Genomic DNA, 12,553 nt, shown 5'->3' on the forward strand with positions numbered 1-12,553 from the left:
TAACCAAATCAAAGGAAGCCTATGTTTTTGGTCTTCTCCCCCCCAGCTGGTTGTAGTTGCATCATTCATAATGGGGCTGGCTTTTGTACAGGAGTGGTCACCTATCCTTTAGGCATTCAAACCAATCATTTAGAGAAAGATATTGGGGCACTTCAAGCTATTAAATTAGCCTCCAAGTTAGGGGTTTGTTTGCTTTGGTTGGAAGGTGACTCTAAAAACATAATTAACTACCTTATTGGAAATCATCAACCCTCGTGGACCATCAAGAACATCATAGACTCTGCCAGAGATTTGCTAAAGGGGTTTACAAAATGCCACATCACACATGTCTTTAGAGAGGCTAATCTAAGTGCAGACTAGGCGGCCAACGGAACAATACAGAGTGAAACTATAATTACCTAGAATGGCGAAAATGATCTACCATGTGCGGCATGTGATATAGTGATTTATGAAAGATTACATGGTAAGTAGGGACAAATTTAGTATCATTTCCCAAACTGAAAGACAATGTCATGGCAACAGGCATTGGCTTTCCAAGTTACCGAGGAGGAAGTACAATCATTATTGTAGTGTAATCTCACATGATTTATGGGAAATTTTAACCCTCCCCAACAACTACTTTAGAAAGTTCTATAGTAATCAAAGTGGCTCTCACAGAGACTCTGGCAAGAATAAAGTTATCAATTTGAAGCTTTAGATTGAAATTAAAAGAAACATGGGAGGAAAAAAGAAGAGAACAGAGGAAACTACCATTGAGAAATGGAAGAGTCATCCGTAGGTCTGGAGCATCCTCCATGGTGCCAAGATGATAGAATTTATGGAGAAAATGCAAGAGAAACGATCTGAAATCACCAAGATTTTCAAGAAGGGCTGGAATGAAGGGACTCTCACCATCGAAAATAGGAAGATTAAAATTGACTGAGACAATGATAGCAGAGGCCACTGGCATTTCAATGGAGGGCATCAAGTTTTACAAGGACAGAAAAATCTCTGATGTTGTTCTGAAGAAGTTCCTGAAGAATGAGGAGGAAAGGGCTAAGCTGGGGAAGGGCAGCCATACCTACTTTTCACCTAATGTAATCAAATTAATTTGGCAAAATTTTTTACTTGCTATTATGGAGTTTATCACACTTGATGTTAGATATACTAGGGTTTATAACTACCACTTTGTTCTGCTAAATCATTTTAGGCACAAGGATAAGATTTCTCTTCCCTGCTATCATTTTTTCTCCCTTAACATGGGGATTAAGGATGCCATTTCCAATCCCCACATTAACCCAACAATGCATGAAGGCTTGATGGTGATTTTGTAAAAACACATCAAGAACACGACTGTCCAGATGAATATTGCAGATATTTCTGACTCGGATGAAGATTTTGATGAGTTGGAAGAGGAAGAAGGTGCCGAATATGATATGGAAGTAGAGACTAAAGATGACCTCCAAATGGCCGAACCAAGCAGATGAAAGAAAAAATCAGAATAGGGGAGACAAAACAAAGGGTTTCCTAAGAATAAATAGCGAGGAGAGGATGATAGTTGGAATGAGGAGGAGGAAGGGACTGATAATAACACGGACACCAGAAGTGAGGAGCCTCAAACCCAGGTGATCCTGAAAAAAAAAAAGAAGAATTCAAAAGGCAGGGAGGTGGAAGAAACGTTGCCTCTCAGGTCTGATTTGAAGCAGAAGAGCGTCATGGAAAAGGACACAGCAACGAAAGATGATCAAAATACTGGGTATAAAGAGGTTAGTCTGGAGGTCAATCTTAATACCATGGATGTCAAGAACTAAGAAAAGCATCTAGTGGACATAGGCCTTTGCATAAATAACAGGACGAAGAACTTCAAACAAGCACTCAACTGGATTCAAAAGGAAACCGTGGGCATAAAATTCAAGCAATCCCATGAAGCTAGGAAAATCGAAACCTTACAGGCCCTAGGTTCTAGAAAGTTCAAATCCCTCCCAAAATGTCTTAGTGAGCTAACCAAGGTGATTAGCAATGCGGAGGAGATTATAAATGCCAACCACAATAGTTTTACTTTCTTGGAAAATAGAGAAGATGCTGCTGATCATAGACTGGATGGTATTGAGAACATACTTTAAAAAATTAGGGAGCAGAGCCACAAGATCCTGAAGGCTGCCTCGGTAATCATGAAAACCCTCATCCACAAGCTGGAGAGCTACCAAGGGGAAAAGACTACAGAGGGTATTATTGAGGTCAAACACGACACCCCTAAGGATAAGGAAACTGGGCTCGGAAGAAGAACCAGAGCCAGTACTAAAAGGATGCAGAACTAGAGCAAAGAAATAGAGGACATCAAGCAGGCTACAGAAACTATGGATCAATTAGAGCTAGAAGCAGCAGAGATGCTTCAATATTTACCTAATCTCGAGATTCTGTTGATCATTTTTGGTTTTTAGTCTATTCTGATCTTTTACTTGCTGGCATTTTGTATGCCAACTGTCTTTTCTTTAGTTGTTGCCTTTTATTTAGTTGTGCATTAATGCTTATCTTTTGATCTTCCTTCTGTGCTGGGCTTCAGGGACCCATCAAAACCTATTTTCCCTTAATCAAAAACAATAAACCAAATTAAACTCTAACCTTAATGAGAAACCTAATTGAACCCTAACCATATATCTAATTGAATATGAAACCAAATTGAACACTAAACCTAAACCTAATTAAATATTAAACTAAATTGAACACTAACCCTATATTCTCTAAACAAAATTGAAACCTAACCTTGAACCTAATTGAATAATGAATGAACTTGAACCAAAACCATACTCCTAATTAAACACTAAACAAGATTGAATCTTAACCCCAACCCTAAACTAAATTTTATCCTAACCATAACATTAACCCATATTCAATCCTATTTTCAATTCTACATCTAAACTTATTTAACACCATCCCTAAACCAAAATGAACCATAATCCTAAAAAAAATAAACCAAATTATAAACTAACCCTTATACTAACGCATATTGACCCCTAAATATGATCCTAATAAAACAACAAACAAAATTGAATTCTTATACCTTAAAAATAATTGATGATTTAACAAAATTGAACCTTAACACTATGCCAGATTGAAGCAAAACACTAAAACAAATTGAATCCTAACTCTCTTTCTGATTGAACAATAAACCAAATTGAATCCTAACCCTGTAACACAACTTGATAGAAATATTAAAAATTGGTAATCACCGATCTCATACTAGATTGTTGCATAAATAAATATATGCATTGATTCAATGAAATAAATATTACATTGATGTGCATTGGCTATATAAAGCCATTATTTTCTCATATAACTACCAAAACTTCATTATAGAAATAACTCCAAAAATAACTAACTATTTATTTAATTTATTTATTAATCTTAGAGTGTAATACTTCAACATTCCCCCCCTTATTGAATTAATGTGAACAAGAGTGGAACATTCCAAGCATTAAACATAACCCTTTTAGAGACTTTGATGAATCACTTTCATCAATCCTCCCTGCTCACCAAGGAAACACTGAACTGACTGCACTAGTGGATCTTTATACTATAGAAACGTCAATTATTTGTGCAACATGAGAGAACATAAAACTATTTCCACCATCCATGCACAATGAGATACATTTCCTCTAAAATTCTACATCTCCTCTAAGTGTGTCTAATTCCTCCTCAAGTGTTGTGGAAATACTCCATCTATTCTAAAAATTACCAATTAAACACCTTCTTTTGTGGGAAAATATAAAATAAATTTAATTAAACATAATAATAACAAGGATGAAATGATAGAACCTAGAAAAGATTAAAATAAACTTATTACCAATTTTTTGGTTGCTTCTATATTAACTATTTATTCAAATACTTCTTCTACTTCGCATCCTTATGAGATTGAAACCTATAGGCTCTACCATCTCTTTCAAAAATAGAATATACTTTGGTCATGGTTTCCAAATCTTATCTAAGAATGGATATAGAGGCAATGGTTGCTGCACAAATAACCAAGGTTTTAAAGGTTCTTTAAAAATCCATACATGAGATGCTTCATTTGGACCTAGATATAATCTTTCAAAGCCCATCAAAGCACCCCAATGTCCATATCTCCATGTGAATTTCATCTTTTCTTCCAAATCTCTTCATCCTTTAATAATGACTTAATTGATGTTGATTTCACTTCTAGAACACCTTCATTTGACTCCTTTTGTACAGATGGTTCCTCAATTGAGTTCTTAGGGGTTTATGATAATCTTCCTTGATATCACCATAATCATGGATTTTCCTATTATTTAAATTTTCAAGTATATTATGGGAAAGACATCAAATTACCAAATGGTATCATAGCGATGACTCAATAATTTTCTCAACCAATGGATGTTCCTCAAAATAACAATCTCCTTATAGGAGATATGATGTCAAAATACTTCATGAAATCTTTGATTGTATTTTTCGTCAAATCTCCAAAAAGTATATTTTTGGTATTGATAGTGGAAAATTATTAGGGTTTATTATTTCACATCATGGGATTGAGGTGCATACAAATAAAATTATTTTGTTGTCAACATTTTTCATCCTAACAAGTAGTTCCCAACTTTGTAGCTTACATGGAAAAGTTTGGGTTTTTCTTCAATTTGTTTCACTAGTCATGGATTGCACTCTTCCTTTCACTTAATTTCTCAAGAAAGATAATTATTTTAAGTGGAATGTGGATCATCAAAAATATTTTGATGAATTTAAGTGTTACTGAGCTAATCCTCCTATCTTGCAACCTACTCTTCCAGATTCTCAATTTTTCTCTATATTGCTTCTTCTATTTTTCTTGTAGATTTATTGGCACAATATGATAATGATGTTATAGAACATCTTGTATATTTCATAAATTTTTCTTTAATTTATTTTGAAGTTAGATATACTGGTCCTCTCCAAAAAGGCCCATTTTTGGGCCTAATAATGGTAACATGATTTGAATAGGAGCTTAGATCCCTTGTCAGCTCATGTCAGAAAATTAATTTGTTTTTAGACTAGCATGTATAATAGGAGGTCTACCCCTCTCATTTTACAATCAAGGAATCAATCACACATTAATATGAATCATTCATAATTAAAATTCAAGTGAGAAATCAATGAGTCTTGATTCAAGTGTTGGAGTAGAATTAAAGTCAAGATTCAAACATAGGTGATGACATTCATGTTCTACGTTTTATGAAGACTATCTACATGAAACCCTAATTCCTTGTGAAGGCAAATAGAACTTCATAAAAAGGTATATCATTAGTGTTTTAGATATTTTCAGCCTTTCCTTGAAAAGGAAAACATTTGCATTACAATACATCATTTACATTTTAGGTCTATTTCATGGTTATTTCAAATATAAGGGTTTGACCTAAGGCACACCCCTATTCTCTACTATGTGCATAAATAGGTGTACAACTGTAATTTTTTGGATCAACATTATTCGCAGAGATGAACATGTTCCGTTTGGATGACAAAAAGTTTAGAGGACCAGGGTGACTGTCGCCATTATCCTAAGAATTTAGGTTGATCTTCTAGGAATAGATTCAAACATTCACATATTGCTCATATCTAAGTTTGTGGACGTATTTGATGACTATAGATCACTGTTTATGCATAAATGTTTCAATCTACACATATTTAACCTAAATTCAACATCATTAATTGAATCAGTTCAATTTCAGGGGATTAACAATTCTATCTAAAACCCTTGGAATATAATCAAAATCTAGATCTATCAAGGTTAGATCTATCAAATTCCATCTTTCCCCAATGTAATGGTCCCTAAGCAAAAAATAGTGGTTTTACTACATTGATGGGTGAAACCCAAATTTTTGACCCATTACACTCCTTAAACTAATAAAATAGTTTATATTTTTCAATAAATAAATAGATAAATGTCCTACTATATTCATCAATGAATAATACAAATGAATAAATTTAGAATTTGTAAGAACATTAATAGGATAGAAAACATGGTCAAAATAAGAAGAGAAAAATAAAAAACTTTTCCTTTTAACTAAAATATTGAAATTGTAAAAACACATGGCTCTACATTTTGATGGATAGCATGACCACAAGGGTTTTGAAAAGCATGAGTCAGGGTTTCCCTCAACAACTGGTAGGGCTCCCCCTTTGTAGAATCAACCATGGCATATGGTGAAAAGAAGGCGACCGGCTAAAGCTGAAAGGAAAGCAAGGGTTTTGATGGTTTTGTCTAAAGTTTGGGCGGTCCACATTACATCTCGGATCCCAGACTATGCTACAAAGTCAAATCACATTCCCTTGGGAACTAGGGCTGCTACATCATATTGGTGTCAATCTCTTCAAAGGCCCTTGCACAAATCACAACCACACTTTAACAATGCCACAACTTCAGAGTCATCAAACCTGCTCTGATGATTAGGATATCTTATAATTTTAGGAATAATTTTTCCCCCAAGGAAAGAAGGAATCAATAATTCCCAAATTTGGTAGCATGCAACTTGGATTGCATCAAAATCTCCACTCCCAGTGATGCACTCGAGTTGAGAAATTACTGCGAACAGCATGGGCTTTTTGCAAAATGGGGTGGAAATGGCCAACCCCTTGTAGAGATTGCTAAATGGTGGAAAGATAAATTCCATCGATGGGTAAGCATCACTACCCTAGCTAATAATTTTTTGTATATGGAATGTCATAAGAAATCCCTGAAAACAAAGCTATTGTTTGAGGAATTTGTTTTCTACAATGGAGTAAATTTTAAATTCATGACTGGCATTCTAAATTAGATGCTAATAAATTTAAATTCAAAATATCTTTTAAATGGATTGAAATTCGCAATGTTCCTGTTGTATTAATGCATGCTAAAATCCTCATAGAAATTGGTGATAAATTAGGCAAATTCATAGTAGTAGAAGCAAATTGGTCAAAAAAATCTGATATCAAAATTTGAGTAGAAGTAGATAATAGAATGAAGAATTTAAAAAATATATCCCTAAACATAGTTGATGGCAATAATATCTTACCTCCTATATGGTATCTTAGCCCGATCTCAGAGAAATTATGCCCCAAAGCTGGACAAGCCTAGAGAGTTGTGCAACAGAGTTAACATTCAATTTAACAATGATATTGGTGGCCTCATCATCTAGGATAACCCTCAAGAAGAAAATAATCAAGCGACCCCCCTTCCTCCCCCGGATCCACAGACCAGAAATAGTCCAAATAAGACATAACAAAATAACAAAGATAGGCATAAGGATCAAATTCAGAGGGAATTAAGAAACGTCATCAATAGCTTAATGGGTAAACTAGCAAAACTATTTATAGATGAGGTATACAATGATACTCTGACAGATGTGGCAGACAATAATACCAATATCAATTTAGAGTATGAGCAGACTCCTACCACAGCCTAGACATTGGCCAACAACTCAACCCAGACGTAACTTAAGGAGAATGCCTTAGACTTTCCCAATCTAGAGAACTCTTCTCCTACTGTGAAAGGTTTGAATGAAGAAGAATAAAGAGAATTCATAATCAAAGAACTTATCGGTATGCAGGAAGGTGAAAATAATTTGGAAATGAATAAAAACCAAAACAATATGTTTAACAGAGGCATCCTCCAGGTGGTAGGTTATAAATTGATTCTAGATTGTGGCAAATCTACTACTAGCAAAAGAGGTCAGAAGTATTTTTTAGACAAGATAAAAATGGATGGGGAACTAGAGGGGTAGACGAAAATCACAAATGTGTTGGGTGTGGGAAAGTCCCTCCCTCTCCCTATAATGGAATAAACATACTAACATGGAATGTTAGGGGCCTGGGGACCCCTAACAAACAACACCTTATTAAGTGCAGTATAATGAAATATTTTATGGACCTAGTAATGCTACAAGAAACAAAATTGGGAAAGGTAGATATGACCAATTTTAGTAGAAAATTCACCCAGTGGCAGGTGGAGATGGTGGACTATATAGGGGCTTCGGGTGGGTTGGCAATAATGTGGAAAAGGAATTCAATCACTTTCACATGTTGCACCAGAATGTAGAATTGGTTGGCTGGAAAAGTAAGATCTCTCAGCCTAAACCTTGAATTTATCATCCAGAATGTCTAGGGCCCAATCTCAACAGACAAGAAAAGGGTAGTTCGCCAAGAAATAGAGCACGTTCTAAGAAATCAGGAATCTAATAACATCATCATAGGAGAAGATTTTAACACCATTCTACACACAATAGACAAAAGAGGGAGGATAAGGTCCATTAAACAACCACAAAGAGACTTTGGTAATTGGTTAAGTGAAAACAATCCCTTGCAAATCAGGACTGAGTTAGATTTGCATACATGGAATAATAGAAGAAAAGGATTCTACAATGTTGGTGGAACTCTGGACAAAAAAAATTTCAAAGGAGACTTGTCTGACTTTAACTCCAAGTTAAAACCCACTGTATTACCATGGTCAGGATCGGACCACTATTTAGTGCTATTAGAGATATTAGGGGAAGCAAAGACATCTGGGCACCCATTCAAGTTCGAACTGATGTGGTTCAATCATGAGGAGTTTCTCCCTAATATCAAAAAATGGTGGAATGAAGGTGTCTTTGTTGGATCCAAATTGTACTATCTTGTCTCAAAGCTGAAGGACATTAAACATAAATTTCTAGATTGGAACAAAAAGAAATTCAAAAAAATCGTCGACGAAAAGATAAGAATTGAAAAGGAACTAGAACTTGTGAATAAGGATTTTATGCAACATGGGATGACCCAAACAACATATGAGGTGGAGAAAAAGCTTCTATGCGAGTATGAGGATATTTTGGCCAGGGACGAGATATTCTGGAAACAAAAATCTAGAGAAACTTGGCTAGAGGATAGAGATAGAAATACCAAATTTTCCCACCATAGTGTCAAATTGAAAAAGAGCAAGAAACAGAATAACTCAGATCATCACCGATGATGGGCAGACCATTACAGAACATTATCTAATTGCGGAGGATGCAACCCACTATTTTAAAAATATTCTCAACAACTGGGAGCACTCAGACCTCCTTAATAATAGTGCCTTATTGTAAAATATACCTAAACTAATAACAAATGACGATAATCATATGTTGCATTCCAAAATCACTCATGAATAAGTTAAAACTGCTCTATCCCAATTCCAAGGGGACAAGGCCCCAGGGTCGGATCATTTTGTCGTAGGTTTTTTTCATAAATGTTGGCACATTTTAGGAGATGATGTCACCGATACCCTGGAATCTACCCAAAATGCAGGGAAATTATTGAAAGAAATCAACAACACATTCCTATCCCTACTCCCAAAGAAGGAGAATCCCTCAAAATGGGAAGAGTTCAGACCCATTTCTTTGTGAAACGTGATTTATAAATTATTTTCAAAGGTCATGTCCAATAGGTTGAAAAAATTACTTCCAGAAATCATCTCAGAAGAGAAAACTAGTTTTGTTCCCAATAGATCAATTTTGGATGGGATAGTCATAGTCTAGGAGGCCATCCACTCCATTCAGGCCCAAGGCAAGCCAAACATGATGATAAAACTAGATATTAAAAAGGCATATGACAAAGTGGGTTGGTATTTCCTCTGTAGTTGCATGAGAGCCTTTGGCTTTAACAAACAATGGGTAAATTGGATCCATTTCTGCATCTCAAACCCAAGGTTTTCAATCCTATTGAATGGGAAGCCAGAAGGGTTTTTTGGAGCAACTAGGGGCCTGAGGTAGGGAGAGCCACTCTCCCCATTTTTATTCATTATCATGTCTGAAGCCCTAGGTAGATTATTTGAGGCATCTTGGAGAGCGGGAAGGCTTTTGTGTATCCAAATCATAGGAGGTGTAGATTTGTGCACTCACCAACAGTTTGTTGATGATACAATGATTCTCGAGAAAGGTAAGTTGAATGAAGCCAAGGAAATAAAGAGAACGTTGCACTCTTATGGGCTAGCATCTGCAGAAATGGTCAATGGGGAAAAATCTGAAATATTCCTTCTTAACATGACATCAAAGGAGGAATCTAGAATTGCATCATTTTTAGGTTACAGAATTGGTTAATTACCATTTACATATCTAAGGATGCCTTTAGAAAAAGGAAATACCACTAAAAAACTCTGGGATCCCTTGAATTAGAAGATTAGAAAAAGGCTATCTTCCTAGAAAGGCTTATGGTTGACTAGGGTAGGAAGATTAACACTTATTTTGATAGTCTTGGTGGTGATGCCCATCTACCTACTTTCATGTATCCCACTTTCAAAAGGAGCCCACAAGAATTTGACTCAAACAATAAAAAATTTCTATTGGCAAGTCACAGAGGACAGGAAAAACCTTAAATTGATAGCATGGGATAAAATATGTCGAGATAGATGTGATGGGGGCACAGGGATTAGGAAAAATCTCTAGCAAAATAAATCCTGAGGGGCTAAAGTGGTATGGAGATTATACACCTGCTCAGAAGCCAAGTGGGCTAAAATCCGTAGGAACAAGGATCGTATGAGTAATCATAGGGAGGCAGTATTCAGGGATATGGAACCACCCAAGGGTTTGAGAATCTGGAATTTCATAAAGGAATGTCGCACACTCATATCCAACTTCCTGTCCCAGGACATTTGCGATGGCAAATCTGCTTTGTTCTAGGAAGACTCCTGGGGGGTACATCCTTTGATAGACATGCTTATGGACACTACTAGTATAAAGGAACAAATGAAAAGGCTAATGGGTATTTGTGTAAGGGAATATATAACAATGGAACCAAACTCATCAATAGGGTGGAAATGGAAAGACATGCATCCTTACATGATGGATAAAAAATTTCAAGAACTAAATCCAATACTCAGTTATAGAAGGATAATCTTCAGACATGAGTCAGATGAACTGATATTATCTAAATCTAAGGATGGGCAGTACAACTATAGAGATAGATTTAGAACCATATACTATGAGGAAAAGTTCTACAAGGATTACATCCCGACTATGCTATGCTAGGACAAATTATGTCTCCCAAAAGTTTGTCTCTTTTCCTGGGCTATAATCCAAGCAAGGGGTCTCATTGTAGAATAATTTAAACTTAAAGGTTACAAAGGGCCTTCAATCTTCCTCCTATGTATGGAAAATGAGGAAACATGTGACCATATCTTTACAACCTGCAATTACTCATAGAAATATTGGTACTGGCTAATGGCCCAACTAGAATGGTCTGGTGTTCTTCTCCCTTCCCTGATGGAGTGGTTCAAAGGATGGCCGACCATCAAAAGAAATAATGTGTTCCACAACTTATGGACCTGCAGTCTAGCCATAGTCATCTAGGAAATATGGAAGCAGAGGAATAGGAGAATATTTAAGGAAATAGAAATGCAGGTGGAGAAACTTATAGAAAAGATAGAAGCCTCCATCACTGAAATAACCAATAGCAAGAACTTTTCTATCCCACAACATGACAAGATATTTATAGACTGGGACAGCTTATCAGAAAGCAATGGAAGGGGATCAAGATTCCCCCCTTTCTTGGGAAGGAAGGCATAGATAAAAGTGCAGCGAGGAGAGCATGCAAATGGTTGCCCCTGGGGAATGGGTGGTATAAACTCAACTTCGATGGAGCATTAATGCAATCAGAACTAGAACAATGCCAAATTAGGAACTTAGAAGTCTTTTGGACAAAGCTCTATCATTACTAGATAACTTCTAAGATTACACAATAAACCATATATACAGAGAAGCTAACTTGTTGACAGATAATCTAGCCAATATAGGGGCAGATAGAATAAAAAAAATCATGTCCTTCATCCCCATTTACTTAGATTATTAAATTCACAAGCAGTCAAAGGCATCTTACAATAACACCCAAATCTTAGTACTAATTTTTACTCATCCCCTACTCTCATATTTTTCATATTTTCACCCTCATGCATACACAGACTTATATCTGCATATGCATATATATATTTGAATACTTATATCTGCATATATATATATATATATAGGCATATATCTGCATATGCATATATGTACATATATATATATATATATATATATATATATATATATATATATATATATATATATATATATATATATATATATATATATATATATATATATATATGCATACGTATATTTGCATATGCATATATATAATATATCTAATTTATATATATACATATATATATAAATATATATATATAGATATATATTTTTATATGTAGACATATCCAAATCATATTTTCATATGCTATCCTCAATTGACATAGTATATGAATAATAAATTGTATTAATTTTTAATTTAAGTTCAATTTAATTTGATATATATAGATATGTATACATGAGCATATATATATTTGCATTCATTTCTTTAGAACCATAAAATTGTATATATATTTATCTATTCTCATTTGTATATATATTCATCTATACATTTATATATACATTAATATATGTATTTATATGTAATCTTACATAGCCTTGTCTCCTATTTTGATTTTGAACCTCTATTTTGGCGGCATCTATAGAGGCATTGATTTGAACTTCCTTATCCCGTGTGCTAGCTGTGATCAGTATGCAGA

The 12,553-nt window shown here is 35.0% G+C and overlaps 1 pseudogene; it reads left to right on the forward strand.

Annotated features, from left to right (window-relative positions):
* Positions 1-875: 875 nt before the first annotated feature.
* LOC131076819 (endoglucanase 17-like) overlaps positions 876-12,553 on the forward strand; it is a 41,063-nt pseudogene continuing 29,385 nt past the window's right edge.

This window comes from Cryptomeria japonica, chromosome 10 (genome assembly GCF_030272615.1).
Source record: "Cryptomeria japonica chromosome 10, Sugi_1.0, whole genome shotgun sequence".
NCBI classification, from domain to species: domain Eukaryota; kingdom Viridiplantae; phylum Streptophyta; class Pinopsida; order Cupressales; family Cupressaceae; genus Cryptomeria; species Cryptomeria japonica.